Genomic DNA, 25,171 nt, shown 5'->3' with positions numbered 1-25,171 from the left:
TGAAAATTCAAATTATATGATTACGTTCTCAGTAGGAAGAAACTTTGGTGCTTCAAAAACAAAGCCTCTGGTGTGGGAGTTCTTGTTAAAGTATGCAACTCTGCATCTGCTTTGGCTGCTGTTGGATTTACTATACGGATGAGTACTTAAGACAATGTTTAAGGTAGGCGTGAGAAGTCACTGGAAGATGAGGGAACTGTGTAAGTCACACTTTTTGCCTGCAGGCAGCACCTGAGATGAAGGTAAATGTGATTTCTCATATAGCCACAGTATGAAGTGAAAAAAAATGTTTCTTTAGGAAGGCAATCAGAAGGTCAGGGAGGAAAAATATAAGCATCTTAGAAGCTGTGTGTAGTTTGGGACAGCTTTTGTTTGTTTTTCCTTCCCCACGGACTCCCGGCTTGCATGGCTTGGGAATGACTCTTATCTAGCCCACTTGGAGATGCCTGTTGTGCTTTCTGCTCTGCTCCTTTAGCCTTCCTTGTCAGCCTGCTGTGGTCCCTAGTGATGGTTGCTTTATCTGAGCCTGCCAGTGTCGAGCTCCTTTGCAGAAATTGCTGGATGTGCCTTCTCTGCACAGGCCTTCTCTGTTAGAAGGTACTAAAAATGAGCCTTGGTAGAGAAGTAATAAACAATTTGCCATCACACTAATTCAGACTCCTGCTGAAGTTGGTAGTGAACTAAAGAGGTGAGACTGTTGTGGCTTTTGAGGGGCCCTTTAAAACTGTGCTGGCTCTCTTGGCCTATTTACGGAGGTGGGATGAGCCAGGGAGGTACCAGAACATCAGCCCTCATAGGGTCCAGAGCGTGGCCCTGTGTGGGAGGTATGCAGCTTCATGGCTGTCGCAGCCACAGTCCCAGCAGCTGCAGCTCCCTTGTCCGTCGCTCCTGCCTATGTTCCCGTAGCCATCCATACGCCATATATCTGCCTGTACAATGAGCCCGTTTTAGGGTGGACTGGGCAAAAATAAATCCACTTTTCATGTGACTGACACCCTGAAGTTAGAAACCTTTAAAGTACTGCAGATTTCCATCCCAAGGTTGTGTGCATTTTAAAAAGGGCTCTTTCACAAAGGGGAAAACTGTGGGTGGCTAATTTATGAAGGAGTTTCAGCAGTTCTTCTGTTTTGCTTTGTTTGAGTAATAATTATTGAATGATCTGACACATTTATTCATAATGATATTTATTTTATCTGTGAGCTGTCTGTCCCTGTAGCTGTGCCATTATAATGAGGTGTGCAGAGGGTTACAAGCACAGTTTTCAGTATCTGAAATGCTGCGTTCAAGGCATAACAGCCTGTGCTTCAAATGTGTTTATTGTTCTCCAGTTTTTTAGTTGGTATGGTACTGACTAAATAAGAAAATAGTAGATAGGGCTTTCTTGTGCCTTTTTAGTGATGCTTAAAAGGTTTTTTTTTAATGTGAGCTTGGTCTAGATGAAAGTTTATAGTGTTATAACTGTCAAATACAGTATAATGTGTTTTCCTTCATAAATAGTTTGTTGTGTGAGCTCAGTATAAATAACTATTTGCTAGGAGCAAGAATAGAGATTTTTTACAGTTTGTTTTTTTTTTTTTTAATTATAAAGGCACACTTGCATGAAAATACTTTTCACATTGTTACTGGAGAAGTTTTCCTTTCAGCTGTGGCTACAGCTCTGTGGTTAGAGCCAGTTAAAATTCCGGTACTTTAATATTAGTAGAACAAAGCTCTTGTCTAGAAAAGCTTTTGAAGTTATTAATTAATATGTATTTTCTTAAGTGTACAGTGTCTCACTGATTTTGATGGAACTATATGTATCTGTTGTATTTCTGAGTAGTCATCTAGGCTGGGACTAAATCCAAAGAATATTACGCTAATGAGAGGGTTTTTTATCAACTTCTATAGACTCTTGGTTAGGGGTCAAACTCAGTTTATAGGTTGTTTGTGGGGTTTTTTTTGGTAAATGTAAACCTGTCTCCTGGGTAATGAAACTTCATTCAGATCTGTAGGAGCTATGAGTAGAAACGGAGCCTTGTATGTTTTATGTCATGTAGAAGTCAGACATACATGATGTGTAAGATGGAGAGGGGAGAAATCTTTATCTAGTTGGGCTTTGTCTTTTCTGTTGTTTGTTTTGATTTTGTCAGAAACAAATATTGGGGCTAGAAAAGTAAGGAAGGCAGTATTACAAATGTAACTTTCAGAGGGGATCTCAGTGATGCTGTGCCAGACCTACTGTATTATTTGATGGTAATGCTATGCATGGACTTCACTAGCAGGACCTGAGGAAGCTGTTGCTTTCCTATTAGCAGCATCTACTCCGTCTTGCAGATGCTGGGTTTTGTAATGCAGCCATGGCTGATCTCAGCTGCGTGGTGGGGGCAAGAAAAAAGAAATGCTTGTATAAGCTCAAGTTATCTGATAAGTTTGATATGGAAAAACAGTAAGAATGAGACACTGTGGTAAGCAGATTTTTTCTTGATGTCAATTGGCTGACTGAGGGCACCAGCCCTATAATTTAGACTGGGACAGTTAGAACATGAACAAATACCACTGAAGATAAGCTCAACTTCTAATTTCAGTTACCTGAGGAGTTTTGTTGCCCTAATAAAAAAAATGCATGTATGGTATCATGAGCTGGAGGTCTGCTGGAGGGCATTTCTTTCCAAAGTCTTTCATTATGGAGAAATCGGGCAAGTTCTGACCTTGACTTACTCCTTGTTTTCTAGTTTTCCATCAGTGCAAGGCAAATTCAGACAGAAGTCTAGTTAATTGTAAATTAAAACTACTGTAAGTAAATAGTTTAATATTTCTCATGGTTCCTTGGATAAAGCAGTGAGAGAAAATAGCATTCTTGCACTGTACTCATAATGGGGATGCTGTGTGGTGTTAATTAGGGGTAAGTTAGAGGCTGAAATCTTGAGCAGTGGTCATGCTGAGGCAATTTTGTAGCTGTCTGTGTACAGGGAAGCATGTTGTTACTGTTACGACAGCAGCAGAATGAAGCTAAAAGAAAAAAACTACAAAGAAAAAAGACTTAAGAGAAGTAGGAAAATGCAGGTTATAAATATGGAATATGTGACTGGAAACAAGCATTAACTTGGTTGAAACAAAAAATGAAAGGAAAAGGGAAAAGAAATAATACCCGTGTAAAGCTGCATCAGAAGAGTCATAGTGTTAATGACTGGAGGAGGTTTAGCTGAAACCAATTAAAGCTTATAAAGTAATTCTGCTTTTACAGCAGATGTGGGTTTATGTTTTCTACCATTTATCAAAGTGACACAGGTTTGAATGAAAGTAGGTAAATGTGGCTTATTTATCAGTGTTGCTCAGCTCTCTATTGAATTTCTAGAACAACATTTAGAAGTAGCCTGTGCTACATGTTCTTTCAACTTGGTCTGAGTCAGTTGCACCAACTTGCTGATGCTTTCATTTAGTGGCATGCAGTTTACAGGATGTTTTACTCTGAATTTAACTCACTTGGTCTGGGATAATCTAACTTACCTTTGAAGACCCTGAGAAAAAGACTAAAAAAAAAAAAAAGGGGGGGGGGGGAAGTGCAACTGATTGGATGTATATACCTGAGTGGGTTAAACTTACGTGATTTTCTGATCACATATGTATGAGAGGTGCAGGCCACAATATTACTCTTGTATTCTAAATGTGTCTGCAGCTGTGATATATGAGACAGTACGGAGTATGAAAGTCATTTATACACTGTTTTCTCACTTAAACTAAATCCAATGGAATATAACAAATTTTTTGTGTTCTGTGTTAGTTTGGTTGTGGTTTATTCTTTTACTGTAACTTTCATTATCAGCTGTTCAGAGATGTTTCAGCATCAGACTTGAAGTGTTACTGAATCCACTGCAGCCAGCAGAAAAGTTCAGTGACCTTAACTTAGCTCAGATACTTCATTCCCCTAATTTTCTGTAATAGCATACATTAATCTAGGCTAAACACTGAACTGTGTGATAGATTCTGGAAACAGTTTGATTTATAATTTTGTATTTCTGAATAATAATATTGCTTATATCTGCAGGACAAAGATTTTGCTGTTTGGGTATGTGTGTAGACAAGCATACCTTGGTTTTATTGCTACCTTGTTTGTGAGGCTAACTTGCTTACATTGTTCCTTTCTTGTGCAGTAAAGTTATTTCTTACCCATCCTTATAATGAAAACTGGTTTGTATTTGGTTTTAATTTTCCATCCTTGGAAATATTACTGTTCCTTTGCTCTGCTTAATTTGATTTACCATTAGTAATAAAGCTCTATTCTGGTGTTTAAGTATATGGTAGTGTTTTATTTCCCTTAGGCCTAGATGATGTTTCAAAGCATCATCCAAACCAGGCATGTTTTGTAGGTGTTTTTGTACTTTGCCATTTAAATGCCATGATTAGCCAACTTTTAGTTTATTTATCTTTTATTAATTTATGTATTTACATCTTGTAATTAATATGTATTTGTACCTATTTGTGTTTCACATTTAAAAGTGTTCAGGTCACAGACTGTCTTTACATCTTTGGTTTGACAGTTACTCAGATAATAGTTTTCCACCTACTCAAATGTCAAAGGCTGTTACCTTAATGCTGCCAGTGGATAGCAGTGTGCAAAACCAGCACATAAATGCTTTGCAGACAGTCAACTCTCTTGCATTATAAAATTACAAAGAATGCAGGATTTGCTTAATGAATTTCATTAACTTAAAATTTTAAAATTGCTGTTCAGCATGCATACTGAATAAATTTGTAATGTGACTTGTGGGAGAAAATTTATTTGAATGCCAGTTTAGAGCAGGGAGGAGAGATGCTCAATTCTGGGCCACAAAACATCTTCAAAGTTTCAGGTCTTTTCTGTCCATATGTCACTGTGTGGTGGGAGGGAAGAAGAGAAACAACAAATGAAAACCCTAAAGGGTCTTTAAGAAAGAAATGCTAGTTCACCCGTATGCCTGAGACTGGACAGACTTTCTGAGGTTGGGAGGTTTTTTGAGGCTTCGCTTTCAGAAGTTGTTGGGCTGGAGGGGACAAATCCTCACAAAACTTTTATTTGTGGAAAATTGGAGTCACTGCTAAGAAAAACATACAGGGAAGATCAGTTTGCCAGGAGAGAGCCGTTACCTAAGTGAATGCGTAATTTATTGCATGGTGTTCCTAATGGGTGCACAATGGAAAATACCGCTTCATAGTAACAGTACTGCAAGTGATGTAAAGCAGCTGTGCTTCTGTATTATCCCAGAGAAATAGCAGTCTGTACTCGCACCATCTAAGGGAAGACTACAGAAAGTTGCATTTTTACTCAGTAGATATAATTCTTGTGACCTCATATTGAATATTACCTGAGTTATTGCACACGCTTCCCATCTCAGTGATTTCTGACTGATAAATAGCATAATGATCTTTACAACTTTTAAGTCAACAAATGACCTCATTGCACTAGTTCGATGACTCACGGTGATAAGCCTCCTATTCATTGTGTTAGAGTAGGTCTGGAAGGTTGTATGCTGTAGGTCAAGGGCACAGTGAAACAAGATATGCCTATTTTTTTAAGTTGTTGGTTTATCTACTGGTAGAAGATGAAAACTGCAATGGGAATCTGTCTCTGTCTGCCAGTAGAGAGTAAATTTTTCTTTTTTTGGAAGTTAAATCAAGCTCTTACAAAACTTAAACCTTTTCTTCCTTTTATGCAGGGTATTTTTGTTTATTTGGGGGGGGTTGATTTTTTTTTTGGTTGGTTTGTTTGGGGGTTTTTTTTTGTAATTAAGGAAGCTTGACAGCTGCTTTCTTTTGAGTGATAGGAGTTTGGAGGACTTTCACATTTCCTTCACAAAGTCCAGTCAAGAAATTTAAATTTCTGTAACTGAAATGCCTAAAAGCTTCATATGTGTCTGACTCAACAAGCCTCAGGGAACTTCAAGAGATTACATTTAAGATTATGGAGATGTAGCTATTTTGAGCGTGCTTGTCACATGAGTTACTATAGGGGGTTTGTGTCTTTATGTTTTTTGAGTCTGAGGATAAGTTCATGCTCCCCAAAAGCCGCGTTGCTTTGGAGCATTTAAAAATGCTCAAAAGAAAATAATTTGAAGAATTAAAAAAAGGATGGTAGCTTGGCTGTAGCTTGGGGAACTTTTTCATTGCCTACAGAGTTGGCAGAACTGGTGCCTCCTGCAGGCTAAATAGCTACAGCTCAATTAACTGTAAAGTCCCTGCAAAGCCAATACAGCTTACAGTCATAACAGCTTTGTTTTTCAGTGTTGTCAAAAATAAAACACAGAAGCCAAGAACCTCTGGGACACTTTGTTGCTGGATATTTAAGGTCAAGAAGTATTCAAAGAAGCTCCAGCAATTTTAATTTCTCTGTCTGGTGTCGTTCTGTTACAGTCATCCTGCAGCCATTTCCACACCATATGCTTCCTCAATATAAAAGGGAAATACAAAATTTCCAAATTAGGATAGGTTGAGCTTCAAAAATTACAGTACATTTGGAAAAGGATGTTGCTGGGAACTTTCTTATGAAATGAAGTGAGCTATTAACATTTCCAAGACTTTTGGATGTTTGTTATTACTAAACACACTGTTAATGTTGTAGAGAAGTGCATATTCATTCTTGCTGAACATTAATAATAGAAAAATTGCCTTTAATTTCTGGAGGTTTTATGACTGAGCGTTTTTTTGTTAGCTCAAATTGTCAGCCATATTTCCTTTGTACTTTCTCCTGCACGTGCATTTGCATATATCTAAGAGAAGCATGTTAGATCCTTGGCAATGTGGAGCTCGGAAGCAGCAGGAGCTTTCATCTTTATTCTACTTTTACTCCTGCTATTCTCCCCAGCCCTGACTGGCTGCTATTTTTTTATTTTTTTTTACTGTCACTATTCATTTGTCTTTCTGTGAAAGCAGTTGGACTGACTGGCTGAAATGGGAACTGAATTTCTGGTCATCTCAGGTGAACATAGGAGAGCTGATAGTTGTCCAGTCTCAGATCCAGTGCAAATGGTTACTGTGATGTTACTGTATCCTGCTTTTCGGTGTGTCCAAATTGTGCTGTGCTCCTTCCTCACTTTTTGGTGGACCAAATGAAGGCTTCTGTTCATGTAGGGTGCTCAGAAATGGTAGAGACTGGTAAAGCCTGTCCTGCTTGTTTCTTTGTTCCTTGCTATTCATAGGCATATGCATAGCCTTTTCATATCTGCTCCCCTCCACTGCCTTCTTGTTTTTTCTTTTTACCCCCTAACACATTACTGGTTCTCACAATTATAAAACCTTCAGGAGAGCCGGGATTACATAAATGCAACATAAATGATGGTGTTTCCCTTTGAGAATCATGATATAAATTTTAAATTCTATAATGAACTTCCATCATGTGGGAAAAGTGTCATGCTTTTCTGAGAAGTGCAAATGAAAATTCCAAATTATCCAGCTTCACAGAGTTACACCTCTTCCATAGAATATTCCATCCCCTCTGTCCTCCTAACCCCCCTTCAAAATTTTATCTGTAGCCTGCTGAGATGGAACACAGCTGTATCAATTGAATCTTCATTCAGTACTTCTGATGTGCAAGCTGTGACCTTCTTCTGGCTTTTTTTGGGCACAGTTCCAGCAAGAAAAGAATGGGGTGACAGTTTGAGGATTTTAAAATTTATTATTTTTTTAAATATCATCATTTTGCTGTCAGGCATCCTTTCTGCAGCCTTGTTACCTGTTAGCTTAATGGTAGACCTTTCAGACTCTGCCCTACTTCCACTGAAGTTGTCTGTGCATCTTCAGTATTTGCATTGAAGGTGTTCGATAAAGGATCTTGTGCTAGTTTCAGTGCTAGAAGGTTACAAAATCTGTTCGTTCAGGGGCACTATTGAACCCTTTTCAATAAGGCATTTGCCTACAGTTTCCTCTGACCTGAATTTTAGGGTGCTCTGACTTGGCTTTTGGCCCTGCTGGGGGTCTTTTGCTCTGAGCAGTTTTTTTCTGCTCAAAAAATGTTTTTTTTCTCTTCCTGTTGAATGCAGGAGTCAGAACTGTTGCCTTACAGATTTGTCTGGTCTGCTGCTCTCGCTGTCCCTCATAGTATGATGGGAAGGGTAGAAAAAAGATGGCAATTACAGGATATGGAGGATAAAAGGAGGATGGCAATCCTTTCTTCATAAGTCAACTATAAGTCATGCAGAACCCTTTTGCAGTCCTCGTGGGTTTTTTTGTTTGACTTGAGGTTGGTGAGGATCAGCCTTTTTATGCTGTATGCAAATTTTACCTCCTTGTATAGCACATGCTACCACCATAATTGTAGGACTAAGCTGCTCCTGCTCCAAATAGCACTGGTTTTTACCATTACCATATCCCAGCTGGGGTGGATTGAATTGGTGATACTAGCTGGTTGTCAATTTGAATGGGGATGCGAAGTGATGGCATCTCAGCTTGAACTGCTTGAGAGATCCTAAGGCACCCATCCAAGTGCCAATACCTTCCATGGCCACCTGGAGAAGTAAAACTTTGGTTATCATCTGGTGTTGAGGCAAAGAAATGTACCCTGAACCTACCCAATTCTTCAACTTGTTTTTTGTTGTATCTCCTGTTTGTGAAAGGAATAATCTAAGCAACAGTACCATTTAGCCTTGTGACTAAAGTGGAAACTTCAAATCTGCACAGACACTTGCCTTTGTCAAGACCTCAGAGTACTTTGTATGTGTTTTCCCACTGCTGTGTCCTGGTTTTTGAAAGTACTAGAGACAGGTGGCAACTCAGTGTTTGAACCACTTCAGTCAGCTTGGGTTTTCTCCATAGCCTTTGCACATGTTAAACTAGTAGGTGACTGTTCTGTCTCAGCAGAACTGGTTTCAACTTTGGGTAAATGCAAAGTAAGGACATGAGAAGGTTGTCTGGTTTCCTGATATTAGATCTCGCCCCCTGGAAAGAGATGCATTGCTACATGTATGGGAAGGAGTGTGTGGGTGTGTATATATATTGTGTGTGCATGTCTCCTGTATGTCTTTATGAGTAGATGTAGACAGCCGATTTAACACTGTTCCCTGAACAACCAAGTCCTTTGTGAAGAGTGACACAGTGGCTTTGATCAACCCAGAGAGCATCTAATGTGAGCTGGATGTGTATCCACATCTGGATAAAGATAAAATGCTTCCCCTGAAAGATGGCCGTTTTCATCAGAAGTTGTGTCTGAGACACATGATCATCTTGTTGTTGACTTTAGTCATCATGCATAAACATAACATCAGAACAGCTTTGTGTGTTTTCAACACAGAAAGTTCATGAATGATATATCCTAATTCTCCTGATGTGTGTAATTTATTTAGAAATACAGTATCAAATAGTTCTGGCTCTTCAGACATGAGTGTAACAATGAAGATGTGCATGTGCTACTGCTGGATCCGCGACAGTGCCTTTGTTTTCAATGCTTTTGTCCACAGCACAATAACTACTTTTTTTTTTTTTTTTTCCTTTGGAAAAAACCCACAACTGGTTAATTGGAGACTTACAACTTCTTTATAAACATATCCTGAAATTTAAGCACCACCAGTATCTTTCCAGGTACAAGTTACTATTCTGATTTAATATCTATATGTATCACTCCTGTATCAAAAAGAGAATGATCCTTATTTGCAAAAGATGGGGCCATGCCTTCAGAATAGGCTTGCTATTTGGGAAGACAGGCAGCCTGAAAGGACAAGACTACAGCAATATTTTGCCTTCCTGCCTTTCATTCCCATCTTTTGTGGTAATGATTCAATTCTTCCCTAAATATGTCATGTATTCACAGAAGTGAAAAATCCCACAACAGTAAAATGCTATGTCTAGATCACCCTACTTTGCTGAAGACTTTAAGCATGAATTGTTTCTAAACTTTGAAATACTTGGGAAATATTTTCAGTAGCCTGCATCTTTGTACTGGCATAAAATATGGCATTCTAGTTAATAAGAGGCATTCACTAACACCTTTCTTATAGGAAGAAAAACATCAGTTATAATCAGAACAGTGGAAAAACTGTTAGCAAATACATCTTATATTGAAGTTACATATGTGAGGGAAAAAATACATTCTTTTTTTTCCTCCCTTGTTCTTATTACCTGTTTCTTCATAGCTTGCTTTTTCCTTTGGTCTACCTGCTGCTGGATGCTGTAGGCACAGTTGCCTGGGTCAGGCCATTCCTTCAGGAGACAGCACTGCTCCTTTTCCTCTCTTGTATTTTTCCATAGGCTGAAGATTGTGTTGCAAATATTTTAGTTCAATTTTTCAGTTTTTTTGGGGAGAGGTGGGAGATTTATCATTCAGGAATTATGTGGAACTGAAATACATGCCTCATAATGGGATCTCTTCTTGCAGCATGGGTGGAGTTACTGCTTTCAGGTTTTATAATCAGTATGAAGAGAGCAGCATTTCAGAATTAGAAACTGACCTTTACTGTCTTCTTGAAAGCAATGAAAATGAATATCCACATTATTTTACTTTGGAATGTTCTTCCCGAATAAGTAATAACAAAAAAAAAAAGCTGATAATGCATCCCATTTTTCTGCTGTGATGAAGGGGAACTGGATGGTTCATGGATGGTTCAGAAACTGGTAATAGGATATCATGACCTTCCACCTCTGACCCATTTATTAAAATACAAGCCATGACACTGGAGTCTAAAAGCCATCACTATGGGCTATACAGCTGTAGAATCTGGAACCGTGTATTTCTGAATGTTTAAGTTCTGGGCCACTTGTCACAAGCTCCCACAGCTTCTCAGCTGGCAGCAGATTTAGCTGGAGCTAATTGAAAAGGGAGGTAAGAACAAAATGAATAGAGTAAGCCATGTAAATAAGGCTATATTAGCTGTGCTAAACTGGTGATTTGTATCTGTTCTGATCTGGTAAAGCTTGTTTGTCATCCTTGTTTTGTGAAGCTAGATTCAGAGTTTCCTTAATCCGTGCAGAAGTGGTACCGACCAGTTTTCTTTGAATGCTACTTTGGGATGTTAGGAAGGAGTTAATGCAGATAAGGATGCTGTGGATCTTTATGCTTTGAGAAGATGTACAAAACTTGCGCTGTCAATGATAGTTAATTTTAAGCATTTTACTTTTTGCTCTGGATCTGCTTTGGAAACTTCCTAAGGCCTTTTATTTTGTCTATAGGTAGCTTTTAAGCTGAGAGTTGGAATTATATAACGAATATACTCCGGGGGGTGGGGTGTGTTAGGCTTAATTATCCCCTGGTCTTCCCTAAGCAGAAGCAACCAAGAAAGTCAAGAGAGTGGTAGGAATCTTGGTGTACCACCATGCTAGCTTCACAGACTGGGTCATAGCAGTGCCAGTGTGGCTGGCTTCCATCTGCAAACATCCTCCCTTCCTTCATAACTCCTAAAACTTGAGAGGACACAGTAACCCAAGTTACTGTGGTACTGACTGAACAAACAACAAACACCACAACTGACTGAAAAAATAATCAAAACTGTACTTGCAACGTAAAAAGAAAAGCTGTTAAGTCAGTATATTTTGGAGTTCTAGTTTGGAAGCGGTCAAAATTGACCTACTTTTATGTGGTCCAAATTTGTATAACTGGAAAAAAATATAATCTGCTTTACTTTTTACACGTTTCATCCTCAAATAGTAGGATAACACACACACACACAGTCACTCACTCACTTCCCTTTTACCCTATTTCTTTGAAATCCAGTGCACATGCTTGCTCTTTTGTGTGCTGTGAGGGCTCAAAATACGTGTTTACTACTTGGGAGAACATTTTCATACAGATATTCATTGGATTGTGTGAGGGTTTTATTAAGAAAATGAGAAGACACAAACCCTGACATTTAGCACATTAAACTCTGGACAAGATAAAAATTTGCTTTTGTTTCATTTTTGGTTTTCTCAGTATAGCAGTGCCTACATTGCTGCCAGTGTGAAACTGCCAGTTCCTGAAGGGGCATCCATCTCAAAGTGAAGCCCAGCAGGTCCTAGGCCCATTGACAAAAAGCTATAAAGAACTTTCACACTTTTCCAGGTTACTTTATCTCAATGTATTTGTGGTCCTAAAAAGTATTTTTCAATTTCCAATTATGTGTTTGTCAGGAAGTCTTGGTTATAAGACTGACATGGTTGAAATACTGGCTTTGCATCAAGATTTCTAACAGAATTAACATTTGAATCACTTGAGGCACTATTCACAAAGCAGAGGACTATTTGCATAATCAAAAATGCTTTATTTTGCATGCCAGTGGAGAAGCTAAGGGTTGTAGCTGTGGTTCACAAATGAAATTCAAGTGATTGGTATTGATGTGTGTCTGTATGCTGCTGTCTATCAGCCTTGATTGCACAAATAAGTACAAATCTATATAAAGGCAAAAGAAAAGGGTTTGGAGCAAAGTGTAGTCTTGATTCAAAGCCTGATTAAAGAGGCTTTGCTTAAATTATCAGTGTAGGGATTAAATGGACTTCTGACTTTAGCAAACATTGATGAGGGTTGGGAGCACTTTTACAGCTGGGTTGCTGCAAGAAGATGGATGTCTTTCTAAAAATATGCTCATTAAAAATTTATGAGCTTGAAAATTGCTCCTTCTATTGAGGAGGTCAAACTAAATAACCTATAAGAGTATATGTTGGTGGATAATGGGTTGAAGACTTAGCTTAACCCTTTTCTGTCAGATTTCTGCCAATAGTCCAAGAGGCTTATGAATTGCATTAATAACCTTCCCATCTCACCATCAGCCCATGCGTTCATGTTTTTGATTCATTTTTATATCTGTGAGCAAGAAGGTAGAATGTCACATTCAAAGAATTTGCTTCTTTGTGCGTGAATAACTCCTGATCAGAGTTCAAGAGCATAAAGCAACTTCTAACCTCTTTGATGAGGCAATAGGAAACCTCTGGACCTTGAAAAAACCCTTAACTATCAGGGGATTTTATTCTTTATTTTTTTCTAGCATGAACTTCTGATGTATTATTGCTGTTAAATCAAGTTCTTTAGTGAAGTTTGGATGACAGAAATTTTAGTTCCATGAAGAAATTTGGGTTATAATTATTGCAACTTCAGATTATTTGACCTTGAAAAAGAGTATGATGTGATCTAGCCTTTTACTTGCTAATGTGTGTCAACTAATTCAATAAAAAACTTATCAAGGCATGGTATGAAATTTTTAAATGAATTTTGTGACATTTTCAAGGCTTAACTGACTTTTAGATGGATTTAATTATTTTTTTTTTAATAAGGGACTTGGAGCTTTCATTATCAATGCTATTAAGTTCTAATTAATTTTATTTATTCAAAAATACACTCATTAAAAACTTGAGGTTTAAATAAAAAATAAAAGAAAACGAGGTTTAAATTAATTAATCTATGGTTTTTAGCCTTCAGTATCACAGTATAAGCTTTCATTCTGGTGTGTGTGTGTTTACTTTTAAGTTACACCTCTGGAGTAAAATTATTTCTCAGATGCATCTAGGTCTGGAAACTAGAATAGAAATTGTGTTAATGTCTATTTTATCAAAATACTTCAGAGTCTAAGCACACTGTTAAAAGAAGTATGTCCCTTTCTGTACATTGCTTTGGAGCTGTCAGCAAAAAAAGGTGTATTTTCCTCTGGTTCATACATGCAAGTTCTTCACAGTGCTTCCTGTTTTTATGGTTGAGTGAAGTGCATAAATTTAAAGCAGTTCAGTTTCTCATTAATTTGTTTTAATTACAGAGGCCATTAACCTTGTAAAATCATTGAAAGATTTATAAATCTACATCTCTGAGAATTAATGTGAACAAGTTTATAAAAGTTTCTTAAGTGAATGCACAAAAGCACTAGATTTTATTAAGCCCAGTAAAATGTTGGAAAAATATCTGCAGATAATTATACACTCCTTCATGGTAGTGATACCACTGCAGACCCTATGGTGTGTAGCACTCATGTAGTTAACCTTAAAGATACCTTCAAAATATGGATACCCAACTGTAGTTTCTTTTCAGATAAATGGTTCTTAATATTTTACATGTAGCTTGTTGTGAGCACAGCAGATTTTGGGAGAGGAGTGTGTTTCACTGCCTCAGGCCAGGTTTGTTTATCTGGGAGATCCTGTCTGTTTCAGATGTTACCAGGTTGTCATATGCAAGCATCCTAATCAGCTGGGGGAGAGGCATTTTGATGGGACTGTTGAAGTCTGTGATCTGTCATCACTGGGATGCTGAGCCCTCATTAGAAGTAAATGAGTAGTGCCTGTTTCATGGACTGATCTTTCCTTTTTCTGTTTGGGAATGTTCCTGTTCTGCTTTCATAGGGCTGGTGCTATTTGAAATAATTGAACTGAGGTGAGAATTTAGGGAGGATGTTTAAAAGCCTTGTGAGTGTTAGCACTTTGGCTGCCACTGTTGTAATATGCGTATCCGAACTGGAATGTACTCTTAGACTTTTGGATGTAATCAGTTCTTGATTTTTAGCCAAAGCTTTCTGGCATGTGCTGAAACAGGGATTTAGTATTCCTTGTGTAGTAAGTTCCTTCGGAGGTGGAGTTTACTGTTGCAAAGTGTCTGATGTAGCGTAGATACTAACTAGCCATGCTGATGGAGGAAAGAAATTCATTAGTGTCTATGGGTACTTGCTTCTGTCCTAATTTCTGTGACCTTTTTCAGGTCAGACTGGGTTCCGTTGGCAGAAAAACTCGGTCCGCAAAATTTGGTGGTTTGTTGAAGCTGTTCTTTGATTTACTTGGGAGGAGGATGATGAGCAGCATATCACTAGTAAAGAGCTCCAAGGACTTACAGAGCCTGAGTGGTGTTTGCCTGCATGTTGAGATGTTCTCACTTTAGTGGTAGAAACTAAAATGTATTTGACCTTTTGCAGTATCTCAAAATGCAGATGAACTTGCTTCAAGAGTTGCTTGGAAAAGGCTTATTTATTTAGAGCAATATGCATTCCAAAGACTTTCAGAGGTTCAGAAACTGCTTCAAAGCAGCAATGGTTTTATTGTATTCCTGAACTTTGGTCTTATGTGCATGAAATTGTTGCTTCCAGTGAACTTAAACTGTGCAGTTGCACGGCCCTGAGGAGTCTTGTGTCTGTGTTGGGCAGGTTTGGCTTCAGTTGATGAGGTGATAGTTTCATCTTTGACCATGTGTTACTGATACATTTGTAAGGAGATTGTATCCTATAGCTCTGTGATGTTCCGGTCTCATACTGGCAACATACAGATATACTGAGTGGTCTAGTCCAGTCTGTGTTTGGTCAAATCAAATTAACAGCTAAAGTTTGATTTCTGTCCTCACTTGATCTTTGTGGATACAAAGGAGCTAATTAGTCAGAGTAGCTACTACACTTACTGATTCAGCCACACAACCTGTTAGTATTATTTGATTTAGTCTTTCTAATTGAAAATGGAAGCTATAGAGAAATACAGTGGTCTAGGCATGTTGTAGTTCTTCTAGTTCCTATTGCTTGCTAAGGTGCCCTGCTTGTTTTCTCTTCCATTTCTCCTCAGGAACAAAAACCTTTGTGCCTAGTGTTTGGTTACCAAGTCACTTTTGTGTTCAGCTATAATAATAAACAAGACAGATTTGAAGAGACCCACTAAAAATTGTCTTTATCTCAGCACTTGTGTACTGTGTGGGATGATGAACCACAATTTAAGCTCTGGGTTTTTGGTTTGTTGGCTTGTCCTGAGCTTGTGAATGGCGTTCAAGTCCCCTTGTGAAACTGGACTTTTATGTGGCAGTTTTCATTGCAAAAGTTTCAGACACTGCCTTTCCCCTTCGTAATTAGTTGCGGGTTTTTTTCTGATATCGACAGAGTTAAAAAATATGCATGCATTATCCATGTGTTTTTGTCCCTTATTCACTCCTATTTCTTCTCTAGCCTTCTTGCTCCCCTTTCTGCTGTGCTTTGGCAGCCTGGAAGAAGACGACTGCCCCACTGTCCATGCCTGGGCAGGGGTCAAGAGGAGAACCAGGAGAAACGGCAGTTAATAGTAGGTGTTGGTGTGAGGAGCTCAGAAAGAAGATTACAACTACAGCAGTGGGTCTGAAAGAATACAAATTACAGAGGCCATTCAAAGCAGCACGAGGTGTAGAAAGCAGTAACAGAAAGATGGGAAGGACTGGTGACTTTGGCCTCAGCCAGGAGCCTATGGGATGGAGACGGGGAGTCTTGCTTGGACAGAGCTAGCATTTCCCACCCTTTTTGTCATTAGCGGGGTTGAAGAGGGGAGGGAACAGAACTGGAGCAAGGGATTTGGAGATATGTTCAGCCAAGAACAGGTTTGGGATTGTGATTTTAGGGAAACTGTCATAAGAGTTTTGCTGCTGACACTGTCCTATGTATAACTGATGTTGGAGCCCAGACTTCTTGGCTTGAATTTCTTTGGCTTCTGCCAAATATCTGAATGTTTAAGTGTGCTCATGGAGGATGGATTCTCTGGGTGATTTTAGCTGCTAAAGTGCAGCTTTAAAGTACAGTTTTCCACTGACTAGATGTGAACTTTGACAAATTGGACAGATTTTCACAGAAATGAGAAAAATAATGTCCTTGACCTTAAGTGTAACTTTTGAAGGCCATCTTTCAGTGCATGAGATCTGAGAACTGTTTGAAGGAAAGGTTACCAACATTAAAGGGCATATTTGTTCTCTAGTCCTCTTTTGGAAAAGGCTGACCTGTTCTGACTGGAACAAATGCTGTTAGACGCAAATTGTAAAAGATGAGGACATTTGTTTAAAGTTTGGCAAGGCAATGTGACATCTTACAGGAACTGGTACTTTAAGAGGCAGTGCTATGAGTATTGCTGCTGTCATTGTTAATTACTATGATTCTATATCTGGAAAAGCAAACAGTAAATTGCTGTAATTATAATTGATGCATGACACAACAGGATGGAAGAACTGAGTATATTTTGGGGGGGCTGGGAAGTGATGTTTTGTATCTGTATGTAGTAGACAGACAAGCTGTTGGCTGTTCATTTGGCCTTTAAAAAAAAAGAAATAAAAAATTCTTACCACCTGTGGTGTTAATGGGTTATGCTGGCAGATCCATTTAATGTATTTTCTCACATTTTCTTGGGTGTGTTTTAGTTATGTTGTTGCTCAGAATGCCTTCCAATATGGATTTAGATCCATAGTTTGGTGTCATGCATCTATACAGGTAAATGTGAATCTGTACTTGAAAATTATGGGGATGTTTTTAGCAAAAGTAGGAGGACAGAAATGACTAGCTTACTTCAACTAGGCCTCTTCTAAGTGTCACTTAACTTTTGCATCACCCTGTCACTATCAGCTATGGCTGTCAACTCTGTGAAGCTGACACATTCCTTCAGACCATCTTTTCTATTCTAGCACCTCTCCTGCTTTCTCTGAGGGCCAGCTGCTTTTTAAAGACACATACCAGGGCTTACCATCTTTTGCTTAAAGGAAAATTTTTGTCCTTTAAAATACAAATTTCAAAGTTTAACGATGTCCACAAGGTTTAAGTAAGCACATGCTGCTCTAGACCATGACATGATAATACAGATCTTTGCTGTCACTAAAATGTAAATTTATAAAGTTTGAAGTCATCCTGATTTAGATTCTGTTACATTCCAGGCTCAATAAAGCAAAAATCCCAAGTTTCAGGGCTTTTTATTTCATCCTCATGGGTTGCTCCTTAAATTAATTTAACATTGTTTATGGGTGCTGTGAACTACTAGAGTAAATGACAGGGTAGAAACCAAGGTAATACCTGGAGACCACAAGGCAAAGGCAGGAGGACAGCATATCTGTTCCTTATGAGCTGATAGGGCCTTTACAGGTGAAAAGAACTCAAACCATATTTTCAGATGATGTGATTGCAAAGTGGATGACCAGCAGCATTGGCACTAAAGGGCTTTGCTGTTGGTGGTACAACATCGTGAGCAGTTTCTGATACAACAACTTTCACCTGATTTAATTTGGAAAAAAATTTAACCTTCACTTGAATTATCACTGGGTTTTGTTGCTGTAGTGTCTATCGGCTTGCTTCATCCCTTTTGGATTTTTTCATGTTGGAAATGAGTTTACAAGTTACTTGAGGGAATCTTGCCATTTTGTAGTTTGCATGCTTAGCATGCTTTTAGATGGGAAAGAAAAATTTAGTGCAAACCTCATGGGCATCAAAGAGATCTAGCCATAATTAAGGTTATTTCCTGTTCTTTAAAATGTTTTTTACATCTCTAGTCGTTCATTATTTTGAGTTGCTTTTTAGTGTAAGTTACACTATGACTGGATTTCATTCACTTTATTATGAAATCCTTGTGTTCTTCCCATACTTAGTCCATGTCATTTTCTTTTCACTTACAGAATAAACATGTCTTATTTTCACTGATTTATTTTGTTTACTAAAATATTTGTAAAAATAATTATTTACTATCTTTCTACTGAGACCGCCTTTCTTTAACCTCTAAATCATTCCACAAAGCAATGCCATATCCATTCCAGTGTTATTTTCCAGCAAAGGGTGAAGAAGCATGTTGAGCCTCACCCACCCAGAAGAAGAAAATTGACATGATCCTATAAAGGCTCCTGTCTCACTCCCTCTTTGAAAAATAGCAAGACATATGCCACAAGCCTTTTCTTCTTTTTTCTTTTTTTTTTTTTTTTTCTGCTGCTTAAAGTGCATGCTGATAAATCTGTCTGCTTTTTGTGAGACATTTTTGCTGAAGGAAATGGCCCACTGAGAAATAATAGTAAAAGTAATTCTTTTTAAAAAACAGCTCTTCTGTAGAATTCCTCATTTGTAAGTAGTGGTTAAAATATGCTGGTAGGCAACTGGATTTCATGTTAATGCAATTAAATTCTTTCCTAGGATGTCTTTCTGTCTTTTATATACAAAAAAATTACTCACTGTAGGTAGATATGTGTTAAATGATTTCTTGTCATATTGATGCATTGGGAAAAGTGAGTCACAAAACTTGCACTGACCAGCAGGACATAAGTTTCAGTATCGGTGTTCAGTTTAGTCCCTTGTTTAGACAGTGTAATACTAATATTGTAGGTATACTGTTTACAGCAGAGAATATTTATTGCAGTTGCAAAGTCAATCATTTAGAAGTTGTCAGATCTAAGTTTACATGTGAAAACTTAATTTTGTCCCTTTGTGTACTGTTCATTCCTTAATTATAGAACAGCACCATGTTTGCTCCTGCTATGTAATCTCTGCCTCTTGATGAACCATTAATTCTGTGTTCTTGATGGGTGGCTTTAGCTATATGCACCCCCTGTGCATTATTAGAAAACAGATAGTTTTGAGATTTTTCTGGAACACTCATTGTTGTGCTCCGACTATTTGTGCATCTTCTCATCACCCCAGTTGCTGAGAGTCCTTTTAAATGTTGATTTTGAGATGGCTTGAAAAGTACTTGCATAGCACTGGGTAACAGCAGTATACATGGTCGCTTGGGGTACTGTAATAATTGTGTGTACTCTGTGGTTCTGATAATCATGAATGAAGATCAGAAGTTGGAAAGTCCAGAAAATGAGGAACACGGTGACGCTATCAGCTTGAGTGACTTAATGTGATGTTCAGCCAGTGGTAGAGGTAAGGGTAAAGATCAGGTTGGATTTTCCTCTGACTTGATCCTGATGGACTTTTCAGCTTCTTTGATGGATGGGAAGGGTCCTTCCACTGAAGCTGGGCAATAAAGCTGGATCAATTCAAACCTGGGCCTGTATAAAAGAAAAATTCAAGCAACCGCTTCTTCCTTGTGTGGAAAAAAAGTGAAAGAGCTGGGAACAGTTAGTGGGTACAAGCACACAAGTTGGTCATTGCAGGGTAAATTAGGCTGTGAACTTGCAGGTTGTCAAAGTGTGAGAAAAATGCAAGATAGATATGAAGCAGCTGTGTGCTGAAAGCTTGTACCCTGGCTTATCTCACAGTAGTGACTTCAGGAATGTGTGTATATTGGAGAAGCTGAGTTAGTGTTGCAGAAACTCCTATGAATGTAGTCCATCTTTGCTTTGAGTGCTTGGCTTGGCATTCTTTTTTTAATTTGGAATTTTGTTTATGTAATTTTCAAAGCGTTTGAAAAAGCAGGTGGAAATCTGTATTCTATTTTCTGGTGTTGCATCTGCACTCCAATGTTTCATCATGTTGCAAGCTTTTATATGGACACATCCTGCTTGAGCTGAAATGCTAGCTAGTAGCTGTCATAGGTTGCTTCTGTCTGTAGACTGAAATTGGAGAAGAATGAGGAAAACTGCCAGGCATTTTCATTTATTCCTGCTGAAAGTAATGGGTTGTTAATCTGTGGGAATCTTGGGTTCTAATATGGGTGTCAGTGAAGAATATGTGCTAGTGTCTGCAGGCTCCTGTCTCCTTCTCCCTAAGTGTGAGTGCTTGCCTGCCCCATGCTCTGCATCCTGTCTCTTTTCTGTCTTGTCTGCATGCTCTTACTTTCCACTTAGTGTGTTTTTCTGCCTGTGGAGGCTGTTCAGTTGTCCTCTGGCTTTTCTTTCTCCTTACCCAGCTGTCCTAACATCCACTGCCCCTCATGCTGTCTCCCCTCTTCTGTATTCCTTCTTCCTTTCACATTGCTTATAATTTGACCAGATTTAGAGGGGTTTCGTGGAGTTGTCAAAATGTGTATTTCTGTTTTAAAGGTCTCTGTATTTCCAGATTTTGAGTCTACTCCAAAACATTGGGTTTAGAGGTGTGGGTGTTTTTTCAAGGGGAAAGTTACTCAGTGGATTACCAAGGTGTAACTAAAGCCTGGTTTTGGGGACATGAGAGGAATTGTTTAGACTGAAAATGTACAAAAAAGTCATCCTAAGGTAGATATCGATGTAAAAAACTGTCTGAGAATTCAGCAAGATAACAAAAGACTAGTAACAACCAATGACTGTTTTATTAGTAGACAGCTACTAGTCACAGTCATGCTATGCAGCATAAAATGTAATAGACTTCTGCTTTCACATGCGACATGCATTGTAGAGTTGTTTTCTGTACATATTATCATATTTTTGGTTTACACAGTTTCCTCTTGAATACTGAAATGGACAATGAAGGCACGATATGACTGGCTGCTACAAGATAGGAGTAGCATATAGCAGTCTTTTTCCATGGGAGTCTGGCTTTGATAGGATGTTGTCTCATTATTTTTAACCTCCATCTGTACTTGTGTCTGAAGAGCATTGGGAACAATACACAATTCATATCTAGAACATAATGAAAGAGACATTCATTTCATATGACAGCAGACTTCTGTGTATCTGTTAGAATAATATATTGTAGTGCTTTTTGGAGCTTATTTGATCAGTCCTTCCAGTGTTTTGTTCCAGTTCAATAGGCAAAGAGGTTTCAGCAGGTTTGTGACTTGGCATTTTGCTTAGGGGACTACAACTGTAGTGAGAAGATCCTCTGAAAATGCCGATGTGTTGTTACACATGCTTTTTTCTGTATTTCTTCTTTGATAACATACTACACATTCAAGTAGAAACAGCAAGTAGAAATTTCACAAATAGAAAAAGTACTTGGTTAAAAGTTCAACCCACTCCTGTCAGCCTGAATTTCAGACTGAGGAGGGTAGGTGCAGCTGATGTGATCCATGTAGTCCCTCCAGCAAAGCAGCCCACAGTTGGAAGGGGTAGCAAATCCTTTCTTGCAAGGATGTGAGGCACTGTGTGCTTCCTTAACGCTAGACCGTGATTTTTTTTTTACTTAATGAAAACTAGAATAAGGACCATTTGTTAAATCTAGAAGAGACTGTCATGAAGTTGGAATTGATTGTAAGGAAGGTAATTCAGCTAAGCCTACATAATAGCACTTTGGAACGATTTGATGCTTTTTCTGTTCTTCTTGTAGCTTATGTATTCTCTTGAAATTTGTTAAGAAACTTCCTCCTAGGAATCTGTCAGAGCTGAACGGTGACCTATATTCCTTTATTGTATTGTGTCTGCTAAGATCAGAGTGGAAGCTGACAGATTCTGTGCATTTATAGGTATGCAGCACAAAAATCAACTACTTGAGATTTCAAGTGATGATCATTCCGCAGAATATATCTTGTGGTGAGAAGAAGGAAGTCTGTGGTCAGTGTAGTCTTACCTAGGATGTATAGTTTTCACTGCATTAAATTTTGTCATGCAGGGTTGTAGGAAAGCAAAGTTATTTGGTCGTAGTAAATTATTTTAGGTGGGTGAACTGAAAAATAGCAAAGTGTAGATTTGGGGACTGCATTTCTAAGGAGGAAATTTCTGCATATTTATTGCTGCAAAACCAACAGAATGCTGAATTTCTGTCTCTGTGCTAGAACTGTGAGCAGCATTCTGCACACAAGAAGTCCTGCTGTGTGGGAAGTGGATGAGAAGCATAAAGGACATTGTGCTCTGAGACCAAATTTTAAAAATTGCCATAGAAGATGTATATATGGAAACACAAGTTGCTGGAAGGGAGGCAGAACTTACGTACTTTGTGCAGGCAATAAAACACGTCTGCATATGTTTGTTCAGAAGACATGATGAGGGAAAAACCCTATGAATGTTTCCTCCCTAAAGTTGCCTTTCCAGGAGAGCTCAGACACTGTTCATGTGAGGAAGTTGCCACTCCGTCAGAGAGCACCATTGTGATGCAGAATGTGACAAGCACAGAACTTTACAGATATGGTGTTTGGCTCTGAAGCAAAACAAATTATTTGTTTTCATGGGAAATGGTGAGCACTGGTACGTTGTAGCCCCAGAGGTCACCTCAACTACTGTATGCTGAGCAAAGCAGACTTTCTTAGCTATACTTTTTAGAAAAGCGATGGGAATATCATAGCCTTTGCATATACTGTGGAATCTGAGGAGGTATCAGCAGCTGTTGTACATTCCAATGAGTATAAGCAGTATGAGATTGACTTCTACTGCTGAGAAAGGCTTCCAGGTCACTGAAATACTAGACAATTAGAATATCATGGGTGATTCTTCTATCTGGAGCTGCAGTGGAGATATGTGATTTTTCACAAAGTAAGCACAAGATGATAGTCAGGAATTGCAAGACTTAATTGATTGTGGTAGGAAGATCTGAGAACCGTAACTGATGTTCAAGCTTAATGCGCTTGCCACGTCTGAAAGTACCATCTCTGCTAGTGCTGCTGGTGAGAAGCTCTTCCTGCATGAGGCCTGGGAGTCGACAGTAATGGTTCTTTTGTTGATTTTGACATACAGCTGTGAAATCTTACTTTATGGACATGCAGGAATAGCCTTTTTCAAAACGCTTCAAGTCAAGGCTGATCTTAAAGTCACAAAGCTTTTTTAATGGAGTGTCAGGCTTGAGCTGATGCTGTAAACTGTGCAAAGCACTAAATTTACTGATGCTACTCAGGTTTTGGGTAAGAGTTGGCTGCAGTCCATCTGGCTTGGCTTGCTTGTGGAGTGAGTGTACTTCAGAACCTAGCTCATCTGTGAACCGCAAAAAAATCCTTGACCAACACAAGCAATAAGGCAGCTTGCCAGAAGCTCATAATAGATCAGAACATCCCCCTTTTTGGAGGAGAAGTCTGTGATGGTTATTCAAGCAAATACAATGCATTTCCTTTCGGTATGCAAATATAGTTATTAGCCCTTGACAGGGAAGTGCTGAGTATTGGTACTTTTACTGGCTCAGGTCATGAATTTATGTACAAGTCACATAAATTATAATCTTGGATGTTGTTAATTATTGAAGTATGTCACCAGTTCCTTTGCCCTGTTTTTTACTGCTAGAGTTTGCTGTAATGGAATGTGCAAACACAGGTGACAGAAGAATGAGGAACAGACTCATTCAAACACATATGGTGTTTTGTCCGAAGTGTTTTAAAAAAAGCACTATAACCTTATTTGCTGCTGTGACTCCTTTAAACTCTTCGGGGAAATGAATTAAAAGTGCTGCCATCTGTTTTTCATACATATTTAATACTGAGGGTAGAAAAAGAATGCCAGCAGTTTTGAAGCAGTATTACCTAATTTTGTTTTTAACGATATGTGCAAAGGATACAGGGAAGTACTAGTATATTGGTCTCACTTTTGTGAGTTGGTGCAATACTTTTTCAACAATGTTTTAGTCTTTTTATCTCAAAAGAAAACAACTCGGTGTGAAATCTATGGGTGATAATCACTGGATGGAGATGGCATTCTCTGGGAGAATTACTTTGTTGTAGAAGTAACATCAGGCACAGCAGCACCTCGCTTCTCACTAAGCTCCAGTAGCAGCTGCACTGACAGCTTCAAAGATGAAGCCAGGCCTGTCTCAAGCTGATGCTGATAGATTCCATGGACTCTTTTTCATTCTCTTGAATGTGAATTCCTGGGTTTTGTCTTTGAATTAGTGGAGTTCATCCAAAGTTTTATCCCCTCCGACCAAAAAGTTGCCCAAAAGAGGAGGTATATTTGTTGTTTGTTCTGAAAGGGGATGGATGTTTCTGGGAAAAAAAAACCCACACCAAGCACCATCAGTTCATATTTCATTTTGTTTTTAAAGTACTCTGTGGAGGAACAGCTTTCCTATTTCAGACAACTTTTTATTTTTTTAAAACACCATTCGCCCCCCCCCCCCCTTTTTTTTTGTTAAGCAACGAAGCAGTATTTTCGCAAAGACAGGCACTCTCCAGTATGAGTCCTAATAGAAGAGCACACGGGGTAATTCTCTTACTTTCACCAGTTACGTTTGGTTTCTCACAGTATAAATTGATAGTGGAACTTCATATTTCTGCAGTGTAAGATTAGTGCAATTAAGATAATTTTGTTCTCTGTGCTATATTATTTACTGTATTTCACTTGGTCTAATGGAGAAGACAGAAATCTCACCCTGCAGGTGATGTTTTGTAGTTCTTGTAGTATATGGCAGATCTTGAATACTGAGACTGTAAAAAGGGAGAATTGGACATTAGAGAAGATAAATAAGCGTGGGGGAGGGGACTGAAGAGGAAAGACAGTATTTGCAGAGACTTCAGGGTGAGCTGCTTTCAATGTACTGTTTAAGCTTTAATGACCCATATACAGATTTTAGCAACAAAGTAATGGCCAACCAGAGGAATTCAAGGCCTCAGGTGATAATCTGAACAGCCAAAGCTGACAGAGGTCATAAATACTACTACAGTTTGATACAGCTCTGCTAAGAGGCAATTTTCATGTTCACAGGCTCTCTTCATGTGTGGTTATTTGACAAGGTTTGAGGGAAGAGGTGGCAAAAGCTCAGTTACTGCAGGTGAACTTTTCTTGGGGTTCCCCCAGGTTAAAAGTTCTTGTTTCTGGCAGAAGATACTTTTC

General features: G+C 38.6%; 1 protein-coding gene across 2 annotated transcripts in view; it reads left to right on the top strand.

The window, feature by feature from the left end:
- Positions 1 to 25,171, top strand: part of CDK14 (cyclin dependent kinase 14) — a 316,643-nt gene that overhangs the window by 107,225 nt on the left and 184,247 nt on the right. The window lies entirely within an intron of this gene.

Source organism: Falco naumanni, chromosome 4 (genome assembly GCF_017639655.2).
Source record: "Falco naumanni isolate bFalNau1 chromosome 4, bFalNau1.pat, whole genome shotgun sequence".
Lineage (NCBI taxonomy): Eukaryota > Metazoa > Chordata > Aves > Falconiformes > Falconidae > Falco > Falco naumanni.
Note: the sequence above shows the minus strand (reverse complement) of the source record. Positions and strands in the feature narration are given on the sequence as shown.